Source organism: Somniosus microcephalus, chromosome 4 (genome assembly GCF_052327205.1).
Source record: "Somniosus microcephalus isolate GS21.2 chromosome 4, FLI_Smic_1.0, whole genome shotgun sequence".
Classification (NCBI taxonomy): domain Eukaryota; kingdom Metazoa; phylum Chordata; class Chondrichthyes; order Squaliformes; family Somniosidae; genus Somniosus; species Somniosus microcephalus.
This window is the reverse complement of record NC_140990.1, coordinates 160,738,267-160,764,140: the sequence shown is the minus strand read 5'-3', so window position 1 is coordinate 160,764,140 and position 25,874 is coordinate 160,738,267. Positions and strand designations below refer to the sequence as shown.

General features: G+C 47.1%; 1 pseudogene; it reads right to left on the bottom strand.

Moving 5' to 3' along the window:
- The window catches only part of LOC147119964 (uncharacterized), a 1,277,156-nt pseudogene that overhangs the window by 1,168,151 nt on the left and 83,131 nt on the right, over positions 1–25,874 (bottom strand).

The following is a 25,874-nucleotide window of genomic DNA, read 5'->3' as shown; positions in this document are numbered from 1 at the left end:
ACTGTTTAAAATTAATATTGTTTAAAAGTAATATTGTATGTACCCAACAAATGTCACATCGATTGACACCTACAGAATGTTGGAAAACTGTACCTTTTTGCTATGTAAGCTTTGGCAATATGGTTCTCTGTAAACTTTCATGCCAATAAAGCATTTGAATTGGAATTGGAATTGGAATTGGAGAGACACTGGGGAAAGAGAGAGAGACTGGGGAGAGAGAGAGACTGGGGAGAGAGAGACTGGGGAAAGAGAGAGAGACTGGGGAGAGAGAGAGACTGGGGAGAGAGAGACTGGGGAGAGAGAGACTGAGGAGAGAGAGAGACTGAGGAGAGAGAGCGACGGGGAGAGAGAGAGACGGGGAGAGAGAGAGACGGGGAGAGAGAGACGGGGAGGGAGAGAGACGGGGAGGGAGAGAGACGGGGAGGGAGAGAGAGACTGGGGAAGAGAGAGAGACTGGGGAAGAGAGAGACTGGGGAAGAGAGAGAGTCAGGGAGAGAGAGATAGAGACACTGGGGAAAGAGAGAGAGACTGGGGAGAGAGAGAGACAGGGGAGAGAGAGACTGGGGAGAGAGAGACTGAGGAGAGAGAAAGACTGGGGAGAGAGAGAGAGAGACTGGGGAGAGAGAGTGACTGGGGGAGAGAGTGACTGGGGAGAGACAGAGACTGGGGAGAGAGAGAGACGGGGAGAGAGAGAGACGGGGAGAGAGAGAGGCTGGGGAGAGAGAGACGGGGGAGAGAGAGAGAGAGACTGGGGGAGAGAGAGAGAAACGGGGAGGGAGGGGGAAAGAGAGAGAGACGGGGGAGAGAGAGAGACAGGGGTGAGAGAGAGAGAGAGCCGGGGAGAGCAACGAGAGACTGAGGAGAGCGAAGAGAGACTGGGGAAAGAGAGAGACTGGGGGGAGAAAGAGAGAAACTGGGGAGTGACAGAGAAGCTGGTGAGAGAGAGAGACGGGGAGAGAGAGAGAGAGAGAGAGAGAGCTGGGGGAGAGCAACGAGAGACTGGGGAGAGTGAAGAGAGACTGGGGAGAGTGAAGAGAGACTGGGGAGAGCAAAGAGAGACTGGGGAGAGCGAAGAAAGACTGGGGAGAGAGAGACTGGGGGGAGAGAGAGAGAAACTGGGGAGAGAGAGAGAGACTGGGGAGAGAGAGAGACGGGGGGAGAGAGACGGGGAGAGAGAGAGAGAGAGAGAGAGAGAGCCGGGGGAGAGCAACGAGAGACTGGGGAGAGTGAAGAGAGACTGGGGAGAGCAAAGAGAGACTGGGGAGAGCGAAGAAAGACTGGGGAGAGAGAGACTGGGGTGAGAGAGAGAGAGACTGGGGAGAGAGGGAATCGGAGGGGTGAGAGAGAGAGAGAGACGGGGAGAGAGAGAGACGGGGAGAGAGAGAGACGGGGAGAGAGAGACGGGAAGGGAGAGAGACGGGGAGAGAGAGACGGGGAGGGAGAGAGATGGGGAGGGAGAGAGAGACTGGGGAAGAGAGAGAGACTGGGGAAGAGAGAGACTGGGGAAGAGAGAGAGTCAGGGACACAAGACAAAATAAAAAAAAGAAATGGTTTGACCACGAATGCAAAAATGCCAGAAAAGACCTGAGAAAAATATCAAACCAAAAGCATCGCCAACCAAACAATCAGGACCTACGTACTAGATACAATGAAACCCTCAAAAGATATAAACACACCATTAGGAACAAAACACAAAACTATACCCACAAAATACTCGAAGAAATTGAAAACTCCACCAATCCAAAACAATTCTGGGAAATGTGGAATAACCTGAGTACAACACAATTGCAAGCATTACCAATCCAAGATGGCGACATCTGGAGAACACATTTTGAAAACCTCTACAAAGACATCCCAATAAACGAAACAAACCCAAGTCAACATCAGGTCACAGAAAAACTCCACACATTAGAAGCAACAATTAAAGACAACCAAAACCCTCTAGACTCCCCAATCACATGGAAAGAACTGGCCACAAAAACAAAATCTCTCCACCTAAAGAAAGCCTGTGGCCCAGACAACATCAAAAATGAAATGCTCAAGTTCAGCAATATGGAGATGCAGGGTGCGGTACTCAAATTATTCAACATCATATTACGTTCAGGCTGTTTTCCCGATATCTGGTGCCAAGGACTAATCTCCCCCATATATAAAAGTGGAAACAAATCAGACCCAAATAACTACCGCGGCATCTGTGTCAACAGTTGTCGAGGGAAGTTATTCTGCAGTATTCTAAATAGTAGATTACTTGATTTTCTTAACAAACATAATATCCTCAGAAAAAACCAAATAGGCTTTCTTCCAAAACACCGCACCGCCGACCATATCTATACCCTTCACACCCTCATTGAAAAACATATACACCAAACAAAAAATGGGAAAATATTCGCCTGTTTCATCGACTTCAAGAAAGCCTTTGACTCTATATGGCACGAAGGGCTCTATTATAAACTTCTTCAGTGTGGAATAGGGGGCAAAGTCTATGACCTTATTAAATCAATGTATCTGAAAAACAAATGCGGGGTCAAAATTGGAGACAAACACACCGATTTCTTCACCCAGAGAAGAGGCGTCCGGCAGGGCTGCAATTTGAGCCCGACCCTGTTCAACATATACATAAATGAATTAGCAGACATGCTGGAGCAAAGCGAGTCACCAGGTCTCCGTCTCCTGGATGGAGAAGTGAAATCCCTGTTCTATGCGGACGACCTGGTTCTGCTGTCTCCCACAGAACAGGGATTACAGCAACAACTAGACCTACTCGACAAATACTGCCAAAATTGGGCTCTAACAGTAAATCTAAAGAAAACCAACATCATGATTTTTCAAAAAAGGCCCAGATGTCAGGAAAACAAATACCAGTTTACCCTCAGTGATACCACTATAGGACACACTATGAGCTACACCTACCTTGGTCTAACTATTACAGCATCAGGGAGCTTCAGCATAGCAGTGAATGCACTAAAAGAAAAAGCCCGAAGAGCCCTATATGCAATAAAAAGAAAATTCTACAACATCCAAATCCCAATCAAAATCTGGCTCAAAATATTTGACAGCATAATCCTGCCCATTGCACTGTACGGTAGTGAAGTATGGGGCCCGCTAAATCACCAAAGCTACACTAAATGGGAAAAACACACAATAGAAGCCCTACATGCAGAATTCTGCCGAAGCATCCTTCGCACCCAAAGAAAAACGCCAACAAATGCATGCAGAGCCGAACTAGGCAGATACCCACTGATAATAAACATCCAAAAACGAGCACTAAACTTCCTAAATCACCTCAAATCTAGCTCCCCAGACACCCTTCATTTCAAAGCCTTTCAGACCCAAGAGCTAAACCCAGAAAAGAGTCCCCTGAGTCAGCTGCTACTGAAACTAAGTACTCAGCCGGACCCTGACCAGCCCCAGACCAACACAGCCGTCCAAACACCAATCCGAGTGAACCAAATCATTAAACAATGCAAAGAAACCTACCTGGAACATTGGAACAAAATAACCGAAAGCCAAAGCAGATTAGAATGTTACCGGGCCCTAAAAAGAGAATATAAACTGGCAGGCTACCTCACGACCATCAGAGACACAAAACAGAGACAGACCCTCACCAGGTACAGACTAAGCGACCACCAACTGGAAATTGAAAAAGGCAGATACAAGAAATCCTGGCAGCCTAGAGAGAATAGAATATGCGATCAATGTCTGGCCGGCGAGGTTGAAACAGAAATGCATTTCCTCCTAAAATGCGAAAAATTCAACACATCAAGAAACATATTATTCAACAAGCTAAGCCAAACAACCCCAGATTTCAAGGAATTGGATGACCTGTCAAAATTGAGATTAGTCCTAGGAGAAGGAGACAGACCATACCTTGGGGCCAAATATGTAACAACATGTCACAACCTGAGGACTGTTTAAAATTAAGACTGTTTAAAATTAATATTGTACGTACCAAGTGAAGTACAAAGACTGTTTAAAATTAATATTGTTTAAAAGTAATATTGTATGTACCCAACAAATGTCATATCGATTGACACCTACAGAATGTTGGAAAACTGTACCTTTTTGCTATGTAAGCTTTGGCAATATGGTTCTCTGTAAACTTTCATGCCAATAAAGCATTTGAATTGGAATTGGAATTGGAATTGGAGAGACACTGGGGAAAGAGAGAGAGACTGGGGAGAGAGAGAGACTGGGGAGAGAGAGACTGGGGAAAGAGAGAGAGACTGGGGAGAGAGAGAGACTGGGGAGAGAGAGACTGGGGAGAGAGAGACTGAGGAGAGAGAGAGACTGAGGAGAGAGAGCGACGGGGAGAGAGAGAGACGGGGAGAGAGAGAGACGGGGAGAGAGAGAGACGGGGAGAGAGAGACGGGGAGGGAGAGAGACGGGGAGGGAGAGAGACGGGGAGGGAGAGAGAGACTGGGGAAGAGAGAGAGACTGGGGGAGAGAGAGTCAGGGAGAGAGAGATAGAGACACTGGGGAAAGAGAGAGAGACTGGGGAGAGAGAGAGACTGGGGAGAGAGAGACTGGGGAGAGAGAGACTGAGGAGAGAGAGCGACGGGGGAGAGAGAGAGAGAGACTGGCTGTGAATGAACTGAAAGAGAAAGCAAAAAGGGCTTTCTATGCCATTAAAAAGTCAATCCAAATAGAAATTCCAATTGGCATTTGGCTCAACATTTTTAAATCAGTAATTGAACCAATTGTACTTTATGGCAGTGAGGTGTGGGGTCCGCTAACACAATATGAATTTGCAAAATGGGACAAACATCCAATTGAGATCCTACATGCAGAATTCTGTAAAAGTATCCTCCGGACTCAGAGGAAAACCGCAAACAATGCATGCAGGGCAGAACTAGGCCAATATCCACTACTAATTAATATCCAAAAAAGAGCCATCAAATTTTGGAAACACCTAAAAATGAGCAACCCCCACTGCTATCATTACAAAGCCCTGAAATGCCAAGAGATGATCATAGAGAAGAGTCCCCTCAGTCAACTGGTCCTGGGACTCAGTGAAGTAACTACTAACACTACTAATAATAATCAACCCCAGGACAGTGACATCCTAGCACAGAGAATTCGGCCCAACACAATTATTACTAAACAAAAAGAAAAATATTTGACCTATTGGACAGAAATGACAAAAACCCAAAACAAACTCGATTGCTATTTGGCCCTAAACAGACAATACACCATGGCTGAATACCTGACCATGGTAAAACATAGCAAACTGAGAAAAACCTTGACAATGTACAGACTTAGTGAGCATAGCCTGGCCATCGAAAAAGGCAGACACAGGCAGACCTGGCTGCCCAGAGAGGACAGGATATGCTCTCACTGCAGTCAGGGAGTGGTGGAGACAGAGATGCACTTCCTCACAACTTGTGGAAACTATCAGGACATAAGGGGGAATTTCTACCCAAAATTCATAAAAATATGCCCTGAATTCAAAAATTTGAATGACCACCAAAAACTCCCATATCTATTAGGGGAACAGAGAAATTGCGTAACTTTAGCGGCAAACTATGTTACAGCTTGCCATAAGCAGAGGGACAACCAGTGACCATTAAATCTAAGAAAAGATTATATATATTATATATGTGTATATTTATGTATACATGGGTATATTTGTCTATACACTGTATGTCTAGATCTGCGTTTAGGTGTTCAATCATACATGTTTTTCTGTGCTTTGGCAACATAAGATGTATCTTGTCATCATGCCAATAAAGCAATTTGAATTAAATTGAATTGAGAGAGAGAGAGACGGGGAGAGAGAGAGCCAGGGGAGAGAGAGAGAGAGACGGGGGAGAGCAACGAGAGACTGGGGAGAGCAACGAGAGACTGGGGAGAGCAAAGAGAGACTGGGGAGAGCAAAGAGAGACTGGGGAGAGAGAGAGACTGGGGAGAGAGAGAGACTGGGGGGAGAGAGAGAGAAGCTGGGGAGAGAGAGAGAAAGAGAGAGAGACTAACTGGGGAACGAGAGAGAGAGACTGGAGAAAGAGAGAGAGTGAGAGAGACGGGGGAGAGAGAGACTGGGGGAGAGAGAGAGCGAGCGACTGGGGAGAGAGAGGATCTGCTGGAGTCGTTCTGCCAGACCTGGGCCCTAACAATAAATCCCCAAAAAACCAAAGTCCTTGTGTTCCAGCAAAGATCCAGACATCAGGGACCCAAAATAAATTTCACACTAGGAATAACCAAAATTGAACAAACCACTAACTACACATACTTGGGCTTAAAAATCAGTTCTACGGGAAATTTTCATCTGGCTGTGAATGAACTGAAAGAGAAAGCAAGAAGGGCTTTCTATGCCATTAAAAAATCAATCCAAATAGAAATCCCAATTAGCATTTGGCTCAAAAGTTTTAAATCAGTAATTGAACCAGTTGCACTCTATGGCAGTGAGGTGTGGGGACCGCTAACACAACAAGAATTTGCAAAATGGGACAAACACCCAATTGAGATCCTACACGCAGAATTCTGTAAAAGTATCCTCCGGACTCAAAGGAAAACCGTAAACAATGCATGCAGGGCAGAACTAGGCCAATATACATTAATAATCACTATCCAAAAAAGAGCCACCAAATTTTGGAAACACCTAGAAATGAGCAACCCCCAATGCTATCATTACAAAGCCCTGAAATGCCAAGAGAGGACCATAAAGAAGAATACCCTCAGTCAACTAATCCTGGGACTCAGTGAAGTAACTACTAACACTACTAACAATAACCAGCCCCAGGACAGTGACAGCGTAACACAAAGAATTCGACCCAACACAATCGTCGCTAAGCAAAAGGAAAAATATCTGTCATATTGGGCAGAAACAACAAAAACCCAAAGCAAACTCAATTGCTACTTGGCCCTAAACAGACAATACAACATGGCTGATTACCTGACCATGGTAAAGGATAGCAAACTGAGAAAAACCTTGACAAGGTACAGACTTAGTGAACATAGCCTGGCGATCGAAAAAGGTAGACACAGGCAGACCCGGCTACCAAGAGAGGACAGGATATGCTCTCTCTGCAGTCAGGGAGTGGTGGAGACAGAGATGCACTTCCTCACAGCTTGTAGAAAATATCAGGGCATAAGGGAGAATTTCTACCCAAAATTCACAAAAATATGCCCGGAATTCAGAAACTTGAATGACGACCAAAAACTTCCATACCTACTAGGGGAAGAGAGAAATTGTGTAACCTTAGCAGCACACTATGTTACAGCTTGCCATAAACAGAGGGACAACCACTAAATATAAGAAAAGAGTATATACAAATTATATGAATGTATATTTATACACTCAGGGATATATCTGTGTATACACTGTATGGATAGATCTGTATTTTTGTGTACAACCATGAAGGTTTTTCGCTGCTTTGGCAACATAAGATGTACCTTGTCATGCCAATAAAGCGATTTGAATTTGATTTGAATTGAATTGAATTGAATTGAATTGAGTGACGGGGGAGAGGGAGAGAAAGAGACTGGAGGGAGAGAGAGAGACTGGGGGAGAGCGAGAGAGAGACTAGGGGAGGGAGAGAGAGAGACGGGGGGAGAGAGAGAGAGACTGGGGAGAGAGAGAGACGTGGGGAGAGAGAGAGAGACTGGGGGGAGAGAGTGGGGAGAGAGAGTAAGAGAGACTGGGGAGAGAGAGAGAGAGACTGGGGAGAGAGAGGGAATCGGAGGGGAGAGTGAGAGAGAGTGAGTGGGGAGAGAGAGAGAGAGAGAGAGATGTGGGGAGAGAGAGAGAGAGAGACTGGGGAGAGAGAGAGAGACTGGGGAAGAGAGAGAGACAGGGGGAGAGAGAGAGAGACGGGGGGAGAAAGTGGGGAGAGAGAGAGACGGGGGAGAGAGAGAACTGGGGAGAGAGCAAGAGAGACTGGGGAGAGAGAGAGAGACTGGGGAGAGAGAGGGAATCGGAGTGGGGAGAGAGAGAGGCATGGAGAGAGAGAGAGATGTGGGGAGAGAGAGAGAGACTGGGGAGAGACAGAGAGAGAGATGGGGAGAGAGAGACGGGGAGAGAGAGTGGGGGAGAGAGAGCAAGAGAGACTGGGGAGAGAGAGAGACTGGGGAAGAGAGAGACGGGGAGAGAGAGATGGGGAGAGAGAGAGACGGGGAGAGAGAGACGGGGAGAGAGAGAGACTGGGGAGAGAGAGAGATGGGGTGAGAGAGAGAGAGCCGGGGACAGCAATGAGAGACTGAGGAGAGTGAAGAGAGACTGGGGAGAGAGAGAGACTGGGGGGAGAGAGAGACTGGGGAGAGAGAGAGAGACTGGGGAGAGAGAGAGAGACTGGGGAGAGAGAGAGAGACTGGGGAGAGAGAGAGAGACTGGGGAGAGAGAGAGAGAGATGGGGGAGAGAGAGAGAGAGATAGACCTGGGGGAGAGAGAGAGAAACGGGGAGGGAGTGGGAAAGAGAGAGAGAGAGAGAGAGACAAGGGTGAGAGAGAGAGAGCCGGGGAGAGCAACGAGAGACTGAGGAGAGCGAAGAGAGACTGGGGAGAGAGAGAGACACTGGGGGGAGAAAGAGAGAAACTGGGGAGTGACAGAGAAGCTGGTGAGAGAGAGAAACGGGAAGAGAGAGAGAGAGAGACGGGGGAGAGAGGGAGAGCCAGGGGAGAGCAACGAGAGACTGGGGAGAGTGAAGAGAGACTGGGGAGAGCAAAGAGAGACTGGGGAGAGCGAAGAGAGACTGGGGAGAGAGAGAGACTGGGGGGAGAGAGTGGGGAGAGAGAGAGCGAGACGGGGAGAGAGAGTGAGACTGGGGAGAGAGAGCAAGAGAGACTGGGGAGAGAGAGAGAGACTGGAGAGAGAGGGAATTGGAGGGGAGAGAGTGAGAGAGTGGGGAGAGAGAGAGACATGGGGAGAGAGAGAGCGATGTGGGGAGAGTGAGCGATGTGGGGAGAGAGAGAGAGACTGGGGAGAGAGAGACAGGGAGAGAGAGAGAGAGACTGGGGAGAGTGGGGGAGAGAGAGAGAGACTGGGGAGAGTGGGGGAGAGAGAGAGACGGGGAGAGAGAGAGACTGGGGGGAGAGAGAGACTGGGGGAGAGAGAGCGGGGGAGAGAGAGAGAGACTGGGGAGAGTGGGGGAGAGAGAGCGACGGGGAGAGAGAGAGACAGGGGAGAGAGAGACTGGGGAGAGAGAGACGGGGAGAGAGAGAGAGACGGGAGAGTGGGGGAGAGAGAGAGACGGGGAGAGAGAGAGACTGGGGGGAGAGAGAGACTGGGGGAGAGAGAGCGGGGGAGAGAGAGAGACTGGGGGAGAGAGAGCAAGAGAGACTGGGGAGAGAGAGAGAGACTGGGGAAGAGAGAGAGACAGGGAGAGAGAGAGAGAGACAGACTGGGGAGAGAGAGAGAGAGACTGGGGAAGAGAGAGAGACAGGGAGAGAGCGATGGGGGAGAGAGAGAGACTGGGGAGAGAGAGAGAGAGACTGGGGAGAGAGAGAGAGACTGGGGGGAGAGAGAGAGAGAGCGACTGGGGGGAGAGAGAGAGACGGGGAAGGGAGGGGGAAAGAGAGAGAGAGATGGGGAGAGAGAGAGAGAGACGGGGAGAGAGAGAGAGAGACTGGGGAGAGCGAAGAGAGACTGGGGAGAGCAAAGAGAGACCGGGGAGAGCGAGAGACTGGGGAGAGCGAGAGACTGGGGAGAGCGAGAGACTGGGGAGAGCGAGAGACTGGGGAGAGAGCGAGACTGGGGGGAGAGAGAGACTGGGGAGAGAGAGAGACTGGGGAGAGAGAGAGACTGGGGGGAGAGAGAGACTGGGGAGAGAGAGAGACTGGGAGGAGAGAGAGTCTGGGGAGAGAGAGAGACTGGGGGGAGAGAGAGACTGGGGGGAGAGAGAAGCTGGGGAGAGAGAGAAGCTGGGGAGAGACGGGGAGAGAGAGAGAAAGAGAGACTAACTGGGGAACGAGAGAGAGAGACTGGGGAGAGAGAGAGAGACTGGAGAGAGAGAGAGAGAGTGAGAGAGACGGTGGAGAGAAAAAGATGGGGAAGAGAGAGAGAGAGAGACTGGGGGAGCGAGAGAGCGAGCGACTGGGGAGAGGGAGAGTGATGAGGGAGAGCGAGAGAGAGACTGGAGGGAGAGAGAGAGAGACTGGGGGAGAGCGAGAGAGAGACTGGGGAGGGAGAGAGAGACGGGGGAGAGAGAGAGACGGGGAGAGAGAGAGAGACTGGGGAGAGAGAGGGAGTTGGAGGGAGAGAGAGAGGGGGAGGGGGAGATGGAGGGAGAGAAACAGGGACAGAGACAGAGAGTGGGACAGAGAGAGAGGGGTGAGGGTCCAGACGCGTGTAGTCCGTTCCCGGGGACAGAGCGACGGCTGCCCTTTGGAACAACACAGGTAGAGGCGCAGCCCATGTACAATGATCGCTGGAAGGAGGCAGAAGCAAACAAGTTTTAGGCCCCCAGTGAAATAAAATGAGAATTTTTTTTTTAAATTCAGAAAATTGTTTAAAGCTGGAAAAAAATACGGGAAATTATGTTGAAAGTCCCGCGGTACGTTCCAGTTAAATTTGTTGTGCAGGTGTTGTCTCCTTTTTGAAAGAGTCTATCAGGATTGTTTAAATCATGTTATGAAAGAGGGGAAAAAGTTTGTGCCCCTGTTTGTACCTCAGAGTCTTAAGGAATGGGCTAATACGTTGAAAACTTTAAAATTAATACTAATTGCATGAATAGATATGCCTCTTTCAGCTCACCTTGGGCTTTTGGACTGTTTGTCGATGCATAACTGTGTAACTGAGTGACATTTCTGAAGTGTTAATGTATCATTATGCAGTTCTTTTATATCCCAGTCATTTCTGACAAGTAATTTTTTATTAAATAGAGTTTATACATGATGAACTAAAAGCTTTTAATTAATTCTACCATAAACAAACTTGCAGAATGGGCATGTAAATAACAAATGAATTTCAAAACACAGTAGGTAAGTGTGAGATGGTGCATTTTGGTAGGAAGAATAAAGAGGCGACCTACTCATTGGAAAATAAGAGTCTAAATGGGGTAGAGGTGCCAATGGATCTAGGGGTATAGATTCACAAATCATTAAAAGTAGCAACTTAGTTTTAAAAAGCCATAAAAGTGCAAATAAAGCACGGGCTCATTTCTAGAGGAATAGAATCCAAAAGCAGAGAAGTTATGTTATACCTGTATCAAACCTTGTCTGATTGTCTCATGATTTGAGACAGTGGGGTGGCAATATGGCATTACAGTATTTATGCTTTTAAGTGGTTGCTGTCATTGTTGTAAAAGTTGTTGTTGTAAACATTGTTGTTGTAGTTTTAAAATCTGCTCACGGCCGAAAAGGTCGTACTCAAAGGAGTTCGTGGCCCGCTCAGTACAAAAAAAAGTTAGACGTAACATTGGTGGGAGATGGTGAGGTAACAACAGAAGGTTGGTAATAGCTTGGCAAGGCTCACCATAAATATTCTCAGCTTCAAGTGCTTTCTGAAAATACTGCAATGCCCTTACAGTCAGGAGTTATTTCTTCAAGGGCTAATTTCACTGTGTGCACTGCTAATCAAGCTCTTCTGTACTTCACATTATAGGGGGTACCTTGCAGGAAGAGCCAGCCACTTAAATGAACATACAGATACAGATCCATCACTCCTACCACTTTGTTGCCAAATTTGTCATGGCATCTTAACTGTGCAAGCACAAGCACTAGCCTAAAGACACCAAGTCAGGAGGAAATAGCAAGTGAGTAAGAAGGGCTATCACTGAGTGAAGCACTGACCACTAGTAAGAATGCAAACCTGGAAGTAGAAGAGAGGGAGAATGCCATTCCTCTAGGGAGGGGAAAGGAGTGATCACCCTCGGCTGAAGAGTCTAAACACCCAGATCTCAGGGACTCAGTCTTCAAAGGACCTATCAGAGAATCATAGAAATTTACAGCACGGATAGAGGCCATTCGGCCCATCGTGTCCGCCCCGGTCAACAAAGAGCTATCCAGCCTAATCCCACCTGCCAGCTCTTGGTCCGTAGCCTTGTAGGATTAAGGAGCATTGGTCTCATGCGGAGGCAGTGGAGATGGTTTCCATGCATATAGTTGAAATGATGGACAAGTTGGAGGAGTGCACTACCTGCATCTACAACACATTGCAGGAAGTTTCTCATGACCTGCACAACATCCTAGAAAAAATGACAGCCCAGGAGATTTATGTGGCATTAAGAGGTCAGGAATAGCTTTTAAAGGCATTGGTGACTTCCATTGTGGCAGCTACCACGCCTTCAATAGATGCCTATAGGGTCATTCTGTACACCTCACTTGCACATGTCGATGTCTCTTCAGGGAGTGGCATTGATCCTACTTCCTTAAGGCCTTCAGCAGTGCCTACATTATAGGGAGCATCAGGATGGGCCTGTCACCCCTTGCCATTGCAGCAGGCTGGCTGCCAAAAGCTGGTCCCTCTGGGACAGCAGCTTCCTTAATGCAAGAGTCACCTCAAGCCTCTAAGGCTCATGGGGAACTTCCCCAGCCACTGACCGTTCAACCTCATCTCATTCAGGGAGCACCTCATAGGAGTAATAGGTTACAAGCTTGCGCAAGTATATTAGCTGGCACAAAGGCTTCACATTGGTATACCCATTTTCGGGTGCATAATCAAGGAGTGCACAGCCCAACCAGGTGGCCTGAAGCTCACTTGAAATTGGGTCTTGGACCTTATTTGCTTAATTTTCTGGCACCTGCCTTCACATGCAGCTTGCCCATTTAACCAGCATGAATGTCAGGCCACTTACCTCGCCAGCAACGGGCCAAAGTGAAGTCCCGGAATGGGGGAAAGTAGCAGTAAAGGTGGGTTGGTGGGGGGCGGGGGGGGGGGGCGGCAGGGGTGATCAACAATACCGTGAAGTCAGAAGAGCTCTCCTCCTCTTCCTGGCTCCCCAGAGATGTTTCAGCAATCGCTGAAGAATCCTGAGCAGAGCAGACCCAATGATTGCCCCGCTTATCACAGACCAATTTCTGAAAGGAAGCCTAAAACAATCATTAGGCCCCTCATAACATATGTAATGGCACCTTGGGGTGCAGGACATTGGTCCCAGAAATTGGGCCTTGTTACGTCCATTTTACGCAATAAAATGGGCGTACCAAGGTCCAATTTCTACCCTATAGTGTTAAGAAGTAGTTGTGGGTGTAGTTGTTGGCAAAGGCTTTAAACTAGTAAAATGGGGGGAGGGATCTACAAGAAATGTAACTAGCCTAATTATCAACAACACAGGAAAAGAGAGCACAGGAAAGAATAAAGTAAGGGAGGACATTGATGGCAAGGGAATAAATAGAGTTATACCACAGGAGTCTAAACAGATGGTTAAACATAAAATGAAAGGAAATCCTATTAAAAAATAGTTAATCTGTCTGTACAGCAATACACACAGTGTCCATAATAAAACAGGCAATCAGGTGATGCGAGGAACCAGACATACTAGGGATTACTGAGACATGGCTAAAGAAAAATCAGTACTGAGAATTAAACATTGCAGGGTATAACATATTTAGAAAAGATAGGGAAGGAAAAAGGGGAGGTAGAGTAGCTATACTTATTAGGGATAACATAATGGCAGTAGAAAAAAGTGACGCAGCAATCAGCAAGACAAAAGTAGAATCCATATGGATAGAGATAAAAGATAATAAAGGATCAATCACACTAGTGTGTGTAGTCTACAGACCACCTAATTGTGGAAGGGAGGTGGAGGAAGAAATATGCAGACAAATTAGGGAAATGAGTAAAAAACATGGAATAATCATCATGGAGGATTTCAACTACCCCAATATTAATTGGACAGAAGAGGTAGGTAAAGGGGATAAGGGAATGGAGTTCCTACAATGTGTACAGGAGTCCTTTGTAACCTAATATGTAAAAAGCCCAACAAGGGAGGATTCGCTATTACATCTAGTAATGGGGAATGAACCAGAGCAGATAAGAGAAGTAAAAGTAGGGGAACATCTAGGCAATAGTGACCATAATATAATACGCTTTAAGATGGTAATTGAGAAGGACATAAGTATGACAAAAACCAGGGTAATAGATTGGAGAAAAGCTGATTTTGAGGGGCTGAGAATAGAACTTAGGAAAATAAATGGGCAACAATATTGGCAAACAACGATGTAGAACAACAATGGGAAACATATAAAATGGTGTTCAACAGAGTGCAGGAAGAATATATTCCGCTAAAAGTAAAGAACAAACTAAAGACTAATGAGACTGCATGGATGAATAAAACCATAAGGGAACAATTGAGGGTAAGGAAAGAGGCATACATTAAGTACACAGACGATAGGGGAGTGCATGATAAGGGAGAATATAAAGAGATTAGGAGAGAAGTCAAACAAACAATTAGGAAGGCAAAGAGGAACTAAGAAATTAAATTATCAAGGAACATAAAACAAAATGGTAAAATATTTTACAGGTACATCACTAAAAAAAAAAGGTGGGATAGGAATAGGGCCATTAATGGATAGACAGGATAATACCACAGGTAACGATAGAGAGATGGCAGAAATATTAAATATTTTACTTAAGTATTTACCAGGGAGATAGAACAGGTGGACATGACATTGGATGGTGAGATTATTAATGAGATAAGTACATTTAAAATAAAAAAGGGGTATATTAAATAAATAAATCAAACTCAAAGATAGATTGCATCCACGCATTTTAAAAGAATCTAGGGAATAGATAGCAGAGGCATTACTACACATATTTAATAATTCGTTAGAAAAAGGTATAGTGCCAGAGGACTGGCAGATAGCTAACGTAATACCTATATTTAAGAAGGGGGATAGAACATTAATGAACTTCAATTCTACAATTTATATTTTCTAGGGTCTCTCTGGTGTAGCGGGGACTTCTGCCCTACAAGCGCCCTAGAGTATATCTTTAATTGGTGGTATTGAATTAATTTAATTAAAGGGTAAGTCATGTCAGGACAGCCCAGCCCCGTGTTATGCTCCACCTGCGCTATGTGGGAATTCAGGGACGCTGCCGGTGTCCCTGACGACCATGTGTGCCGGAAATGTATCCAGCTGCAGCTACTAGCAGACCGCATTGAGGCGCTGGAGCTGCAGATGGATGAGTTTTGGAGCATTTGCGATGCTGAGAGGGTCGTGGATAGCACGTTTAGTGAGTTGGTCACACCGCAGATAAGGGCTGCAGAGGCAGAAAGGAAATGGGTGACCATCAGGCGGAGCAGTAGAAGCAGGCAGGTAGTGCAGGGGACCCCTGTGGCCATCCCCCTCTCAAACAGGTATACCGATTTGGATGCTGTTGAGGGGGATGACTTACCAGGGAAAGGCAGCAGCAGCCAACTTCCTGGCACCAGCGGTGCTTCTGCTGCTCAGGAAGGGAGGAAAAAGAGCGGAAGAGCAATAGTGGTAGGGGATTCTATCGTAAGGGGAACAGATAGGCGTTTCTGTGGCCATAGACGTGACTCCAGGATGGTTTGTTGCCTCCCTGGTGTCAGGGTCAAGGATGTCACTGAACGGCTGCAGGGCATTCTGAAGGGGGAGGGTGAACAGTCAGAGGTCGTGGTTTACATTGGGACCAACGACATGGGTAGGAAGAGGGATGAGGTCCTGCAGCAAGAATTTAGGGAGCTAGGTAGCAGATTAAAGAGCAGGACCTCAAAGGTTGTAATCTCTGGATTACTCCCGGTGCCACGTGCTAGTGAGTATAGGAATAGGAGGATAGAGCAGATGAATGCGTGGCTAAAGAGTTGGTGCAGGAGGGAGGGCTTTAGTTTCCTGGATCACTGGGTCTGCTTCTGGGGAAGGTGGGACTTGTAGAAGTCGGACAGGTTGCACCTGAACCAGAACGGGACAAATATCCTTGCGGGGAGGTTTGCTAGCACTGTTGGGGGGGGTTTAAACTAACTTGGCAGGGGGATGGGATACAGAGTGGAGCTATAATAGGGGGTGATGTACAGCCAAATATAGAGGAAAAAACAAGTCAGCTTGGAAGGCAGAGCAAATATGTAACGGCACAAGGGAGTGGGGCAAGGCTGGATGGCATTTATTTTAATGCAAGGAGTCTTGCTAATAAGGTGGATGAACTGAAGGTGTTGATGAACACATGGGAGTATGATATTGTTGTTATCACGGAGACATGGTTGAGGGAGGGGCAAGACTGGCAGCTCAATATTCCGGGGTGTAGAATCTTCAGGCGAGACAGAGGTGGGGGGGTAAAAGAGGAGGGGGTGTCGCAATATTAATTAAGGAGTCAATTACTGCTGTAAGGAGGGATGATATATTAACAGGTTCCTCTAATGAGACCATATGGGTAGAACTTAAAAACAAAAAGGGGGCAAGCACTTTGCTGGGAGTGTACTATAGGCCCCCAAACAGTCAGGAGGAGATAGAGGAACAGATATGTAGGCAAATCTCAGAGAAATGTGCAAATAATAGGGTAATAATAGTGGGGGATTTCAACTTCCCCAATATTAACTGGATAGTCAGAGTGTGAAAGGCTTAGAGGGTGCAGAATTCTTAAAGTGCATCCAGGAGAGCTTTTTGAGCCAGCATGTAGAAAGTCCTACAAGAGAGGGGGCGGTACTGCACCTAATTCTAGGGAATGTGGCCGGGCAAGTGGTAGAAGTGTTAGTAGGTGAGCACTTTGGTGACAGTGGCCATAATTCGGTGAGATTTAAGGTAGTCATGGAAAAGGACAGAGATGGACCGGAAATAAAGGTTCTAAATTGGGGGAAGGCCGATTTTAATATGATAAGGCAGGATCTGGCCAAAGTGGACTGGGATCAGCTACTTGTAGGAAAATCCACATCGGAGCAATGGGAGTCTTTCAGAAAGGAAATTGAGAGAGTACAATGGCAACATGTTCCCGTAAAGGTCAAGGGTGGGACCAACAAGCCCAGGGAACCTTGGATGTCAAGGGATATACGAGAATGGATTAGGAAAAAAAGGGGGGCTTTTGGCAGATACAAAGGACTAAAGACAGAAGAAGCCCTAGAGGAGTATAAAAAGTGCAGGGGAATACTTAAAAAAGAAATTAGGAGAGCGAGGAGGGGCCATGAAATAACACTGGCGAGCAAAATAAAGGAAAATCCTAAGGTGTTTTATAAGTATACTAGCTGGGGAGCCCCGCGTTGCGAGGGCAATTTTGGGGCGCGAGGGCAATTTTGGGGCATTTGGTCTCCCTGCCCCTGTGTGTCCCCCTCTCCCTGTCATGTCCTCTCCCTGTCCTATCCCTCCCTCCCCTCTCTCCCTCCCCTCCCCTCTCTCCCTCCCCTCCCCTCCCTCCCCTCCCCTCCCCTCCCCTGTCTCCCTCTCCCCGCCCACCCCTCCCCCACTCCCCCGCTCCCCCACTCCCCTCTGTCCCTCTCTCCGGCCCCTCCCCCTGCCTAGCGAGCCCCGCGTTGCGAGGGCAATTTTGGGGCGCGAGGGCAATTTTGGGGCGCGAGGGCAATTTTGGGGCGTTTGGTCTCCCTGTCATGTCCTCTCCCTGTCCTATCCCCTCCCTCCCTCCCCTCCCCTCTCTCCCTCCCCTCCCCTCCCCTCTCTCCCTCCCTCCCCCCCTCCCCTCCCCTGTCTCCCTCCCCTCCCCTGTCTCCCTCCCCTCCCATCTCCCTCCCCTCCCGTCTCCCTCTCTCCCCCGCTCCCCCACTCCCCTCTGTCCCTCTCTCCGGCCCCTCCCCCTGCCTACTGCCTGAGGTCCGGTGCCGTTGCTGAGGTCCCCCGCGTATCGCGCGGCTGATGGACGGCCGCTGCGGGCGGGCGGGCAGCGCATGCGCGGTGAGTGTGGGCGGCGCATGCGCGGTAAGTGCGGGCGGCGCATGCGCGGTGAGTGCGGGCGGCGCATGCGCGGTCAGTGCGAGCGGCCCGCGGGAGCCGGCAAGGCCGTTAGCGAGCGGGAAACTTCGGGCGGCGCGCCCGCGCTCCGTCCGCGACACCTGAGTGGGGGAAGTAGAGAGAGACAGAGAGGGAAGAGGAGAAGGAGAGAGAGGGAAGAGGAGAGAGGGAAGAGGAGAAGGAGAGAGAGGGAAGAGGAGAAGGAGAGAGAGAGAGGGAAGAAAGAGAGAGAGAGAGAGAAATTTTTTCAGCTTCAGGCCCCGAGTCCCCCCTGCGCGAGGGTGAGGAGGAGGGGGGGGGTTGCTAAACACAATATAAAACTCAAATAAATTGTTAAATTAATTGCCTAACACATAATTGAAATATTTACCTTAGTTCCCTAACACACAGAAAGTGTGGGGGAAAAAATCGTGGAAAATCAAGATGGCGGCCACTCACCTCGGTTCAGAAGGATAAGGCCCGCCCACACACGCACCGATTGGTCGACCGGTCAGGTCACCGAAGCGTAGGATTGGTCAATCGTCGAGTCACTCGACACTCAACTGTAGGAAGACCTCGACGTCAGACGGTCGCTAATGAGAGCGGAACGCTGAACGTTTTTGGGATACCGCGGGCGGGATTTTTGTCCGGCCGAAACGTAAATAGGCCTATAACCGGTCTGGAATCGCAAGCTTTCTTTTGAGGTGACGCGCGCGTCGGTACGCTCTGTAACTTCCAAACGCATAGAGACCAGGCGGACAGACAGACAGACAGACAGACAGACAGAAGAGCCGCTTTATATATATAGATTAAGGGCAAGAGGATAACTAGGGAAAGAGTAGGGCCCATTAGGGACCAAAGTGGCAATCTGTGTGTGGAGCCAGAAGATGTAGGTGGGGTTTTGAAATTAATTTTTTGCATCTGTGTTCACTATGGAGAAGGACGATGTAGGCATAGAAATCAAGCAGGGGGACTGTGATATACTTGAACATGTTAGCATTGAGAGGGAGGAGGTACTAGCGGTTTTAGCAGGCTTAAAAGTGGATAAATCCCGAGACCCGGACGAGATGTATGCCAGGCTGCTGTGTGAGGCAAAGGAGGAGATTGCAGGGGCTCTGACACAAATTTTCAGAACCTCTCTGGCCACAGAGGATGTGCCAGAGGACTGGAGAACAGCTAATGTAGTACCATTATTCAAGAAGGGTAGTAGGAATAAACCAGGGAATTACAGGCCAGTGAGCCTAACATCAGTGGTAGGGAAATTATTGGAAAAAATTCTGAGGGACAGAATTAGTCTCCACTTGGAGAGGCAAGGATTAATCAGGTATAGTCAGCATTGCTTTGTCAAGGGAAGATCATGTCTGACTAATTTGATTGAATTTTTTGAGGGGGTGACTAGGTGTGTGGATGAGGGTAGTGCAGTGGATGTGGTATACATGGATTTCAGTAAGGCTTTTGATAAAATCCCGCATAGGAGACTGGTCAAGAAGGTAAGAGCCCATGGGATCCAGGGTGCCTTGGCACATTGGATCCAAAACTGGCTTAGTGGCAGAAGGCAGAGGGTGATGGTCGAAGGTTGTTTTTGTGTCTAGAAGCCTGTGTCCAGTGGGGTACCGCAGGGATCAGTGCTGGGTCCCTTGCTGTTTGTGGTCCACATTAATGATTTGGATGTGAATGTAAAAGGTATGATCAGTAAGTTCGCAGATGACACGAAAATTGGTGGGGTGGTAAATAGCGAGGAGGGTAGCCTCAGCCTGCAGGACGATATAAATGGGTTGGTCAGATGGGCGGAACAGTGGCAAATGGAATTTAACCCTGAAAAGTGTGAGGTGATGCATTTTGGAGGGACTAACAAGGCAAGGGAATACACAATGAATGGTAGGACCCTAGGAAAGACAGAGGATCAGAGGGACCTTGGTGTGCATGTACATAGATCCCTGAAGGCAGCAGAACAGGTGGATAAGGTGGTTAAAAAGGCATATGGGATACTTGCCTTCATTAGCCGAGGCATAGCATATAAGAGCAGGGAGGTTATGATAGAGTTGTACAAAACGCTGGTTAGGCCACAACAGGAATACTGTGTGCAGTTCTGGTCGCCACACTATAGGAAGGATGTAATTGCTTTGGAGAGGGTGCAGAGGAGATTCACCAGGATGTTACCTGGCTGGAGCGCTTCAGCTATGAAGAAAGACTGGACAGGCTGGGGTTGTTTTCCTTGGAGCAGAGAAGGCTGAGGGGGGACCTGACTGAGGTGTACAAAATTATGAGGGGCATAGATAGGGTAGATAGAAAGGAACGTTTTCCCTTAGTAGAGGGGTCAATAACAAGGGGGCATAGATTCAAGGTAAGGGGGTAAGGGGCAGGAGGTTTAGAGGGGATTTGAGGAAGAACTTTTTCACCCAGAGGGTGGTTGGAATCTGGAACTCACTGCCTGAAAGGGTGGTAGAGGCAGGAACCCTCACAACATTCAAGAAGCATTTGGATGAGCACTTGAAATGCCATAGCATACAAGGCTACAGACCAAATGCTGGAAAATGGGATTAGATTAGACAGGGATTGATGGCCGGCGCGGACGCGATGGGCCAAAGGGCCTCTTTCTGTGCTGTATAACTCTATGACTCTATGACTCTAACATGTCCAGGGAATTATAGACCAGTCAGCTTAACATCAGTGGTAGGAAAAATAACAGAATCCCTACTAAAGGAGAAAATAGAAGAACATTTAGAAACCAAAAACATAGTAATGAATAGTCAGCATGGATTTCGAAAGGGAAAGTCTTGCTTGACCAGCTTCATTGAATTTTTTGAAGAGGTAGCAGAGAGAATAGGCAATGGTAATGCAGTAGATGTAATTTATCTAGAATTTCAAAAGGCCTTCGATAAGGTACCACATAATAGACTGATGAACAAGATCAGAGAATGTGGAGTCAGGAGACAAGTAGCAGAATAGATAGCTAGCTGGCTTCAAGACAGAAGGCAAAGAGTAGGGGTAAAAGGTAGCTATTCACAGTGGCAGAAGGTGGGTAGTGGTGTTCTACAAGGGTCAGTGCTGGGACCACTGTTCTTCACAATTTGTATTAACAATTTAGACTTTAGAATCAAATACACAATTTCTAAATTTGCGAATGACACCAAAATTGGGGGGATTGTCAATACTGAGGAGGACTGCAACAAATTACAGGAGAACATTAATAAACTTGCAGAATGGGCATATAATTACATTTTGGTAGGAAGAATAGGGAGGTCACATTACTTGGAGGGTGTGAGTCTAAGTGGGGTAGAGGAACAAAGGGTGTGGTAGGGGAACAAAGGTATCGCGGGGTACAAATACACAAATCACTAAAAGTCACGACACAGGTTAGCAAGGTCATTAAAAAGCAAACCAAGCACTAGGGCTTATTTCTAGAGGGATGTTATGCTAAACCTGTATTGAACTTTGGTTAGACCACACTTAGAGTACTGCATGCAGTTCTGGTCACCATATTATAAAAAGGATATAGAGGCACTGGAGAGGGTTGCAGAGAAGATTTACAAGGATGATACCAGAAATGCGAGGGTATACATATCAGGAAAGGATGAACAGGCTGGGTCTCTTTTCTCTTGAAAAAAGAAGGCTGAGGGGTGACCTAGTAGAGGTCTTTAAAATTATGAAAGGTTTTGATAGAGTGGATACAGAGAGAATGTTTCCACTTGTGGGGAAGAGCATAACTAGAGGCCATCAATATAAGATAGTCACCAAGAAATCCAATAGGAAATTCAGAAGAAACTTCTTTACCCAAAGAGTGGAGAGAATGTGGAACTCGCTACCACAGGATGTGGTTGAAGCGAAAAGTATAGATGCATTTAAGGGGAGGCGAGACAAGCATATGAGGGAGAAGGGAATAGAGGGTTATGCTTATAGATTTAGATGAGGAAAGATGGGAGGTGCCTCGAGTGGAGCTTTAACGCCGGCATGGACTGGTTGGGCCGAATGGCCTGTTTCTGTGCCGTATATCCTATGTAATCCTATGTAGACAGGGTGATAGGAATTTATGGCACTTTTTTGTGAGTGCTGTTGTATAAAGCAAGCCCAACTTGCGGACATAGGGGGCGAAATTCCCCTTGTTTGTGCCTCCGGTGGGGGGCGCTAACGGGGCACAAATGGCTTTTCGCGCACCCCGAGGGGATAACCGCGCCTCCCGCAAAATTCAACAGGAGGTTAGTGGCGGCGCTACCGGGTATCACCCCGATCTTCTGCGCCCGGAGATCACGACTTCATCTGTGGGCGCAGCGCCCCGGTGGAAAAATTCACACTCACGCCCCGCAGCAGCGCCAGGCGATGTTACCAACTGCTGCAGGGGTCGCGAACAGTGAAGCCGGCCGCTCTCGGGCGCAGCTTAAAGGCATGGTGGGTGGCTGGCCCAAAAAAAAGACGATTTTTAAAATTTATTTTCAGCCACCGGTCGCGGCGTTCGTGCCGCGATCGCTCAGCCCGGCACTCTGCTTGAGTGCCAGGCTGATCGCGCGGCACTGCCGCTCCCCGGTGACCCAGAAATCTACAATGAAACCTGCAGAACTCGCAGCTTAGAGCCCTTTCCTTTAATGCAGGGAAGAGCCCCTGCAACGCGATGGAGAGCTTGATTTAGCACTCTACTTCCCTCTTAGAGCAAAAAGAGGGAATTTAACAAATGTTTGAAAAGGTTAGCGACTGTCGCAAACTTTCCAAACATTTTTCACTTAGCGCCCCAAACTGCCCTCATGGGGAATTTCTCCCCAATAGAGTCTGTTAATTTCTGTTATGCATTCAAATTTTAAGGGTTTGGATAATGGCAGGGGAAATGTAGATGTCTGTCTTATGAAGGTACTTGCAGAAATCTTTGACTTGAGGGACTTTGTGAAGGTGTGGGGGGAGAACAGGCAACTTGGGTTTCAAGCTGTCGATGGCACTCATAAGTTTAAACAACTGTATGCACAGAAGATCAGGTCTTCAATTTCCAATCGGCTTCCAATGTGCCTACATGAGAGGAGAGCAGTAGAGGACAGTACAAATAACATCTGGAAGCCCGTTAGGCATTGCTCTCTCTAGTCCAGATTCAATGTAAAACCATCTCATTGTTCTGTACCTAAACTGGACAGCTTGATGGTAGAACCATGCTAATTAAGAGCTACTGGCTTGATGGGGTTTAAAATGCTTGTACTGTACTTTGATCATTGTGAAAAGTACTTAATGGAAGTGGCACCATCAAGTATGGCTGATTTGATATTAATTGTGCTACAGCTGATCTCTTCTGGGGAGAGAAAGCCACGGTTCCTGCCTACCTAGTGCACATGTGCGGAAGTCGGGTAGGATCAGGAACTGGCTTATTTATGATGCCCTCCTCTGTCAAATAATCTGGCTTACACGTGAAAAATGCCCACTTTCCCAAGATACTGGGGGTTGCCGACACCCTGTGGAGACTTACCTCAGCAGCAGCGTCTTCAGACAAGAAAGAAAGGAAACTGGTGCAAGAAAATTTGTGTTAACCCAAAACTCTCACAAGTCACTTTTTTTTTGGAGTCAGATAGTGTTTGTATGACATTTTCAAGGTTTTGAACTAAACAGTCATGGGAAAACAGCATTATCTTACACAAAAACGAAAACCTCAAATGACTACTGACAGCCACAGTCATATCCATGCAGTTCAGATGTGGCACGAGAGTATGAGCCCTCTTTCTTGTCATTGCATGCACTTAGTATACAAGTCTAAGTTCTGAGGTTAGTATACATTGTAACACCATTACAGATGTCAGAGTAGATAAATCAAATTCTTTGCTTTACACTCAAAACCACTTGACCTTACCTTGAGGGCTCTCATTAAGGTGTGTTGGTCTGTTGCCATTCCTTTCTGGTACAGCTGCTCATAGGTGACAAAGGCAAGCCTCGCATTACGGATTTCATTGAAACTAAAGAACAATTTAAAAAAATATATATATATACATGTATAGATTACTTATACGGTCACAGTTCCGCAACAGCAACCATTTTGGTATATCAGACTTTCATTTACTGTAAATATGGTTTGTAAAAAGTTGGTGAATAACAGTGGCCAAAATAGATAGTAAATATTTTTTAAAGCACATAATAAAAAATCCATCTACAGCTATAATATGTAATTCTTGATCAAGGTATAACTAGTTTGGATCAGCATTTCTATATAAAAACTGACTAATTTGTTTTTTAACCATGCTTACTACAGCTGAATCTGAATTAAAAAGCTCTTTAATATATTAACTGTTGTGTCTGTGTATAATAAGACACAGACTGCAGGAGAAACAGTACAACAGGTGTTTACTGAATGAGGGTTACTCTAGAACTAACCGTACAGATCACTACTCAGGGTTTATATACAGGTGTGGTCACTGCCGGTACTACAGTATACAGGAGCTGTAAAAAGTAGTTCTCTCCCTTTAAGGTACATACATTACCATAACACCCATTTAACAATTAAATATCAAACGAATTACAATTAACACTTTTAACATGCAACATTAGCTGAAAATAGTCTATTTATAAATTCAGTCTTTGGGGAGGCTTCCTGATTCTTTCTGGATAACGCCTTTCCCGAGTGTCTCGTTCTTGGTGCAGAGGCAATTCTAGCACCCTGTTGTCAGTTGATTCATCAGCTTCCAATGCTATTGTTTCTGAGGTAGATGCGACCTGTACGTCGGGTTCCTCACCAGGTACGTATGGCCGAGACATGGGGTTGACTCGTTCCTGTGACTCTAGGATCTGGTCAGCATGGCGTCTCACAATGTTCTCCCCAACATCCACTGTGTACATTAGTGGCCCCTGCCGTGTGCATATCGTTCCTGGTTGCCATTTCTCTTATCGGTAGTCGCGGGCCAAGACTGGTTGCCCTACATTGAAGCTCCTTGTCGGCTTCTCATTGATGTGCTGGAATTGCTTACTCTCAACATCTCTTCGTACATTTGGTCTGAGCAAATCCAGACGAGATCTCAACCTTCGGTTAAAGAACATCATGGCCGGGGCCTGGTTGGTGACTGCATGTGTCGCATTTCTGTAGGCTAACAGGAAATTGTCCACCTTATGCTGCAGTGGAATGTCGTCATCGCACATGGCCTTTACTGCTTTTTTAAAGGTTTGTACGAACCTCTCAGCCAATCCATTTGTGGCTGGATGATACGGGGTGGATGTGTAATGCCTTACCCCATTCCTTTTCATAAATCTTCGAAACTCTTCGGACACAAACTGTGGTCCGTTATCAGAGCAAATCTGCTCTGGCAAGCCGTTCCTGGCAAAAATGGTCCGTAGGACTGCAATAGTTTTCTCCGTGGTGGTGGAGGACATTTTGATCACCTCAGGCCATTTCGAGTGCGCATCCACGGCTATTAAAAACATTGAGTCCATGAATGGACCAGCAAAATCAATATGCACCCGTTGCCATGTGTTAGATCCGTGGTTCAGTGGATAAATAATTACACGGATGCTGTACATAAACAAACAACAGGTCTTTACTGGAGGAGGGTCATCTCTAGACTGGAGAACAGAGGCATGCGCACAGCTTATATACTGGTGTGGTTACTGCCGGTACTACAGTATACAGGAGCTGTAAAAAGTAGTTCTGACTTAAAGCACATACACTACAATTCCTCCCTTTTTAGATTAATAGTACCCCCTTAATATTCAAATAACAATTACATTTTTACATGTACATTTAATAACAAAAGTCCATTTATAGATTCAGTCTCTGGGGCGGCTTCCTGACCCTTTCGGGATAGCGCCTTTCCGGAGGTTCTTGTTCTTGGTGCAGAGGCGATTCTGACCCCCTTTCATCGGGTAGTTCATCGGGTTCCACTGCTACTGGGTCTGAAGTAGATACTACTGGTATGTCAGGTTCATCCCCAGGTACTCGAGACATGGGGTTGACGCATTTCTGTGATGTTAAGATCTGATCGACGTGGCGTCTCACAATGTTCTCCCCGACATCCACTGTGTACATTAATGGCCCCTGCCTTGTACATATTGTTCCGGGTTGCCACTTCTCTGTTCGATGGTCCTGGGCCAAGACTGGTTGCCCTACATTGAAGCTCCTTGTCGGCTTCTCGTTGATGTGCTGGAATTGTTTGTCCTCA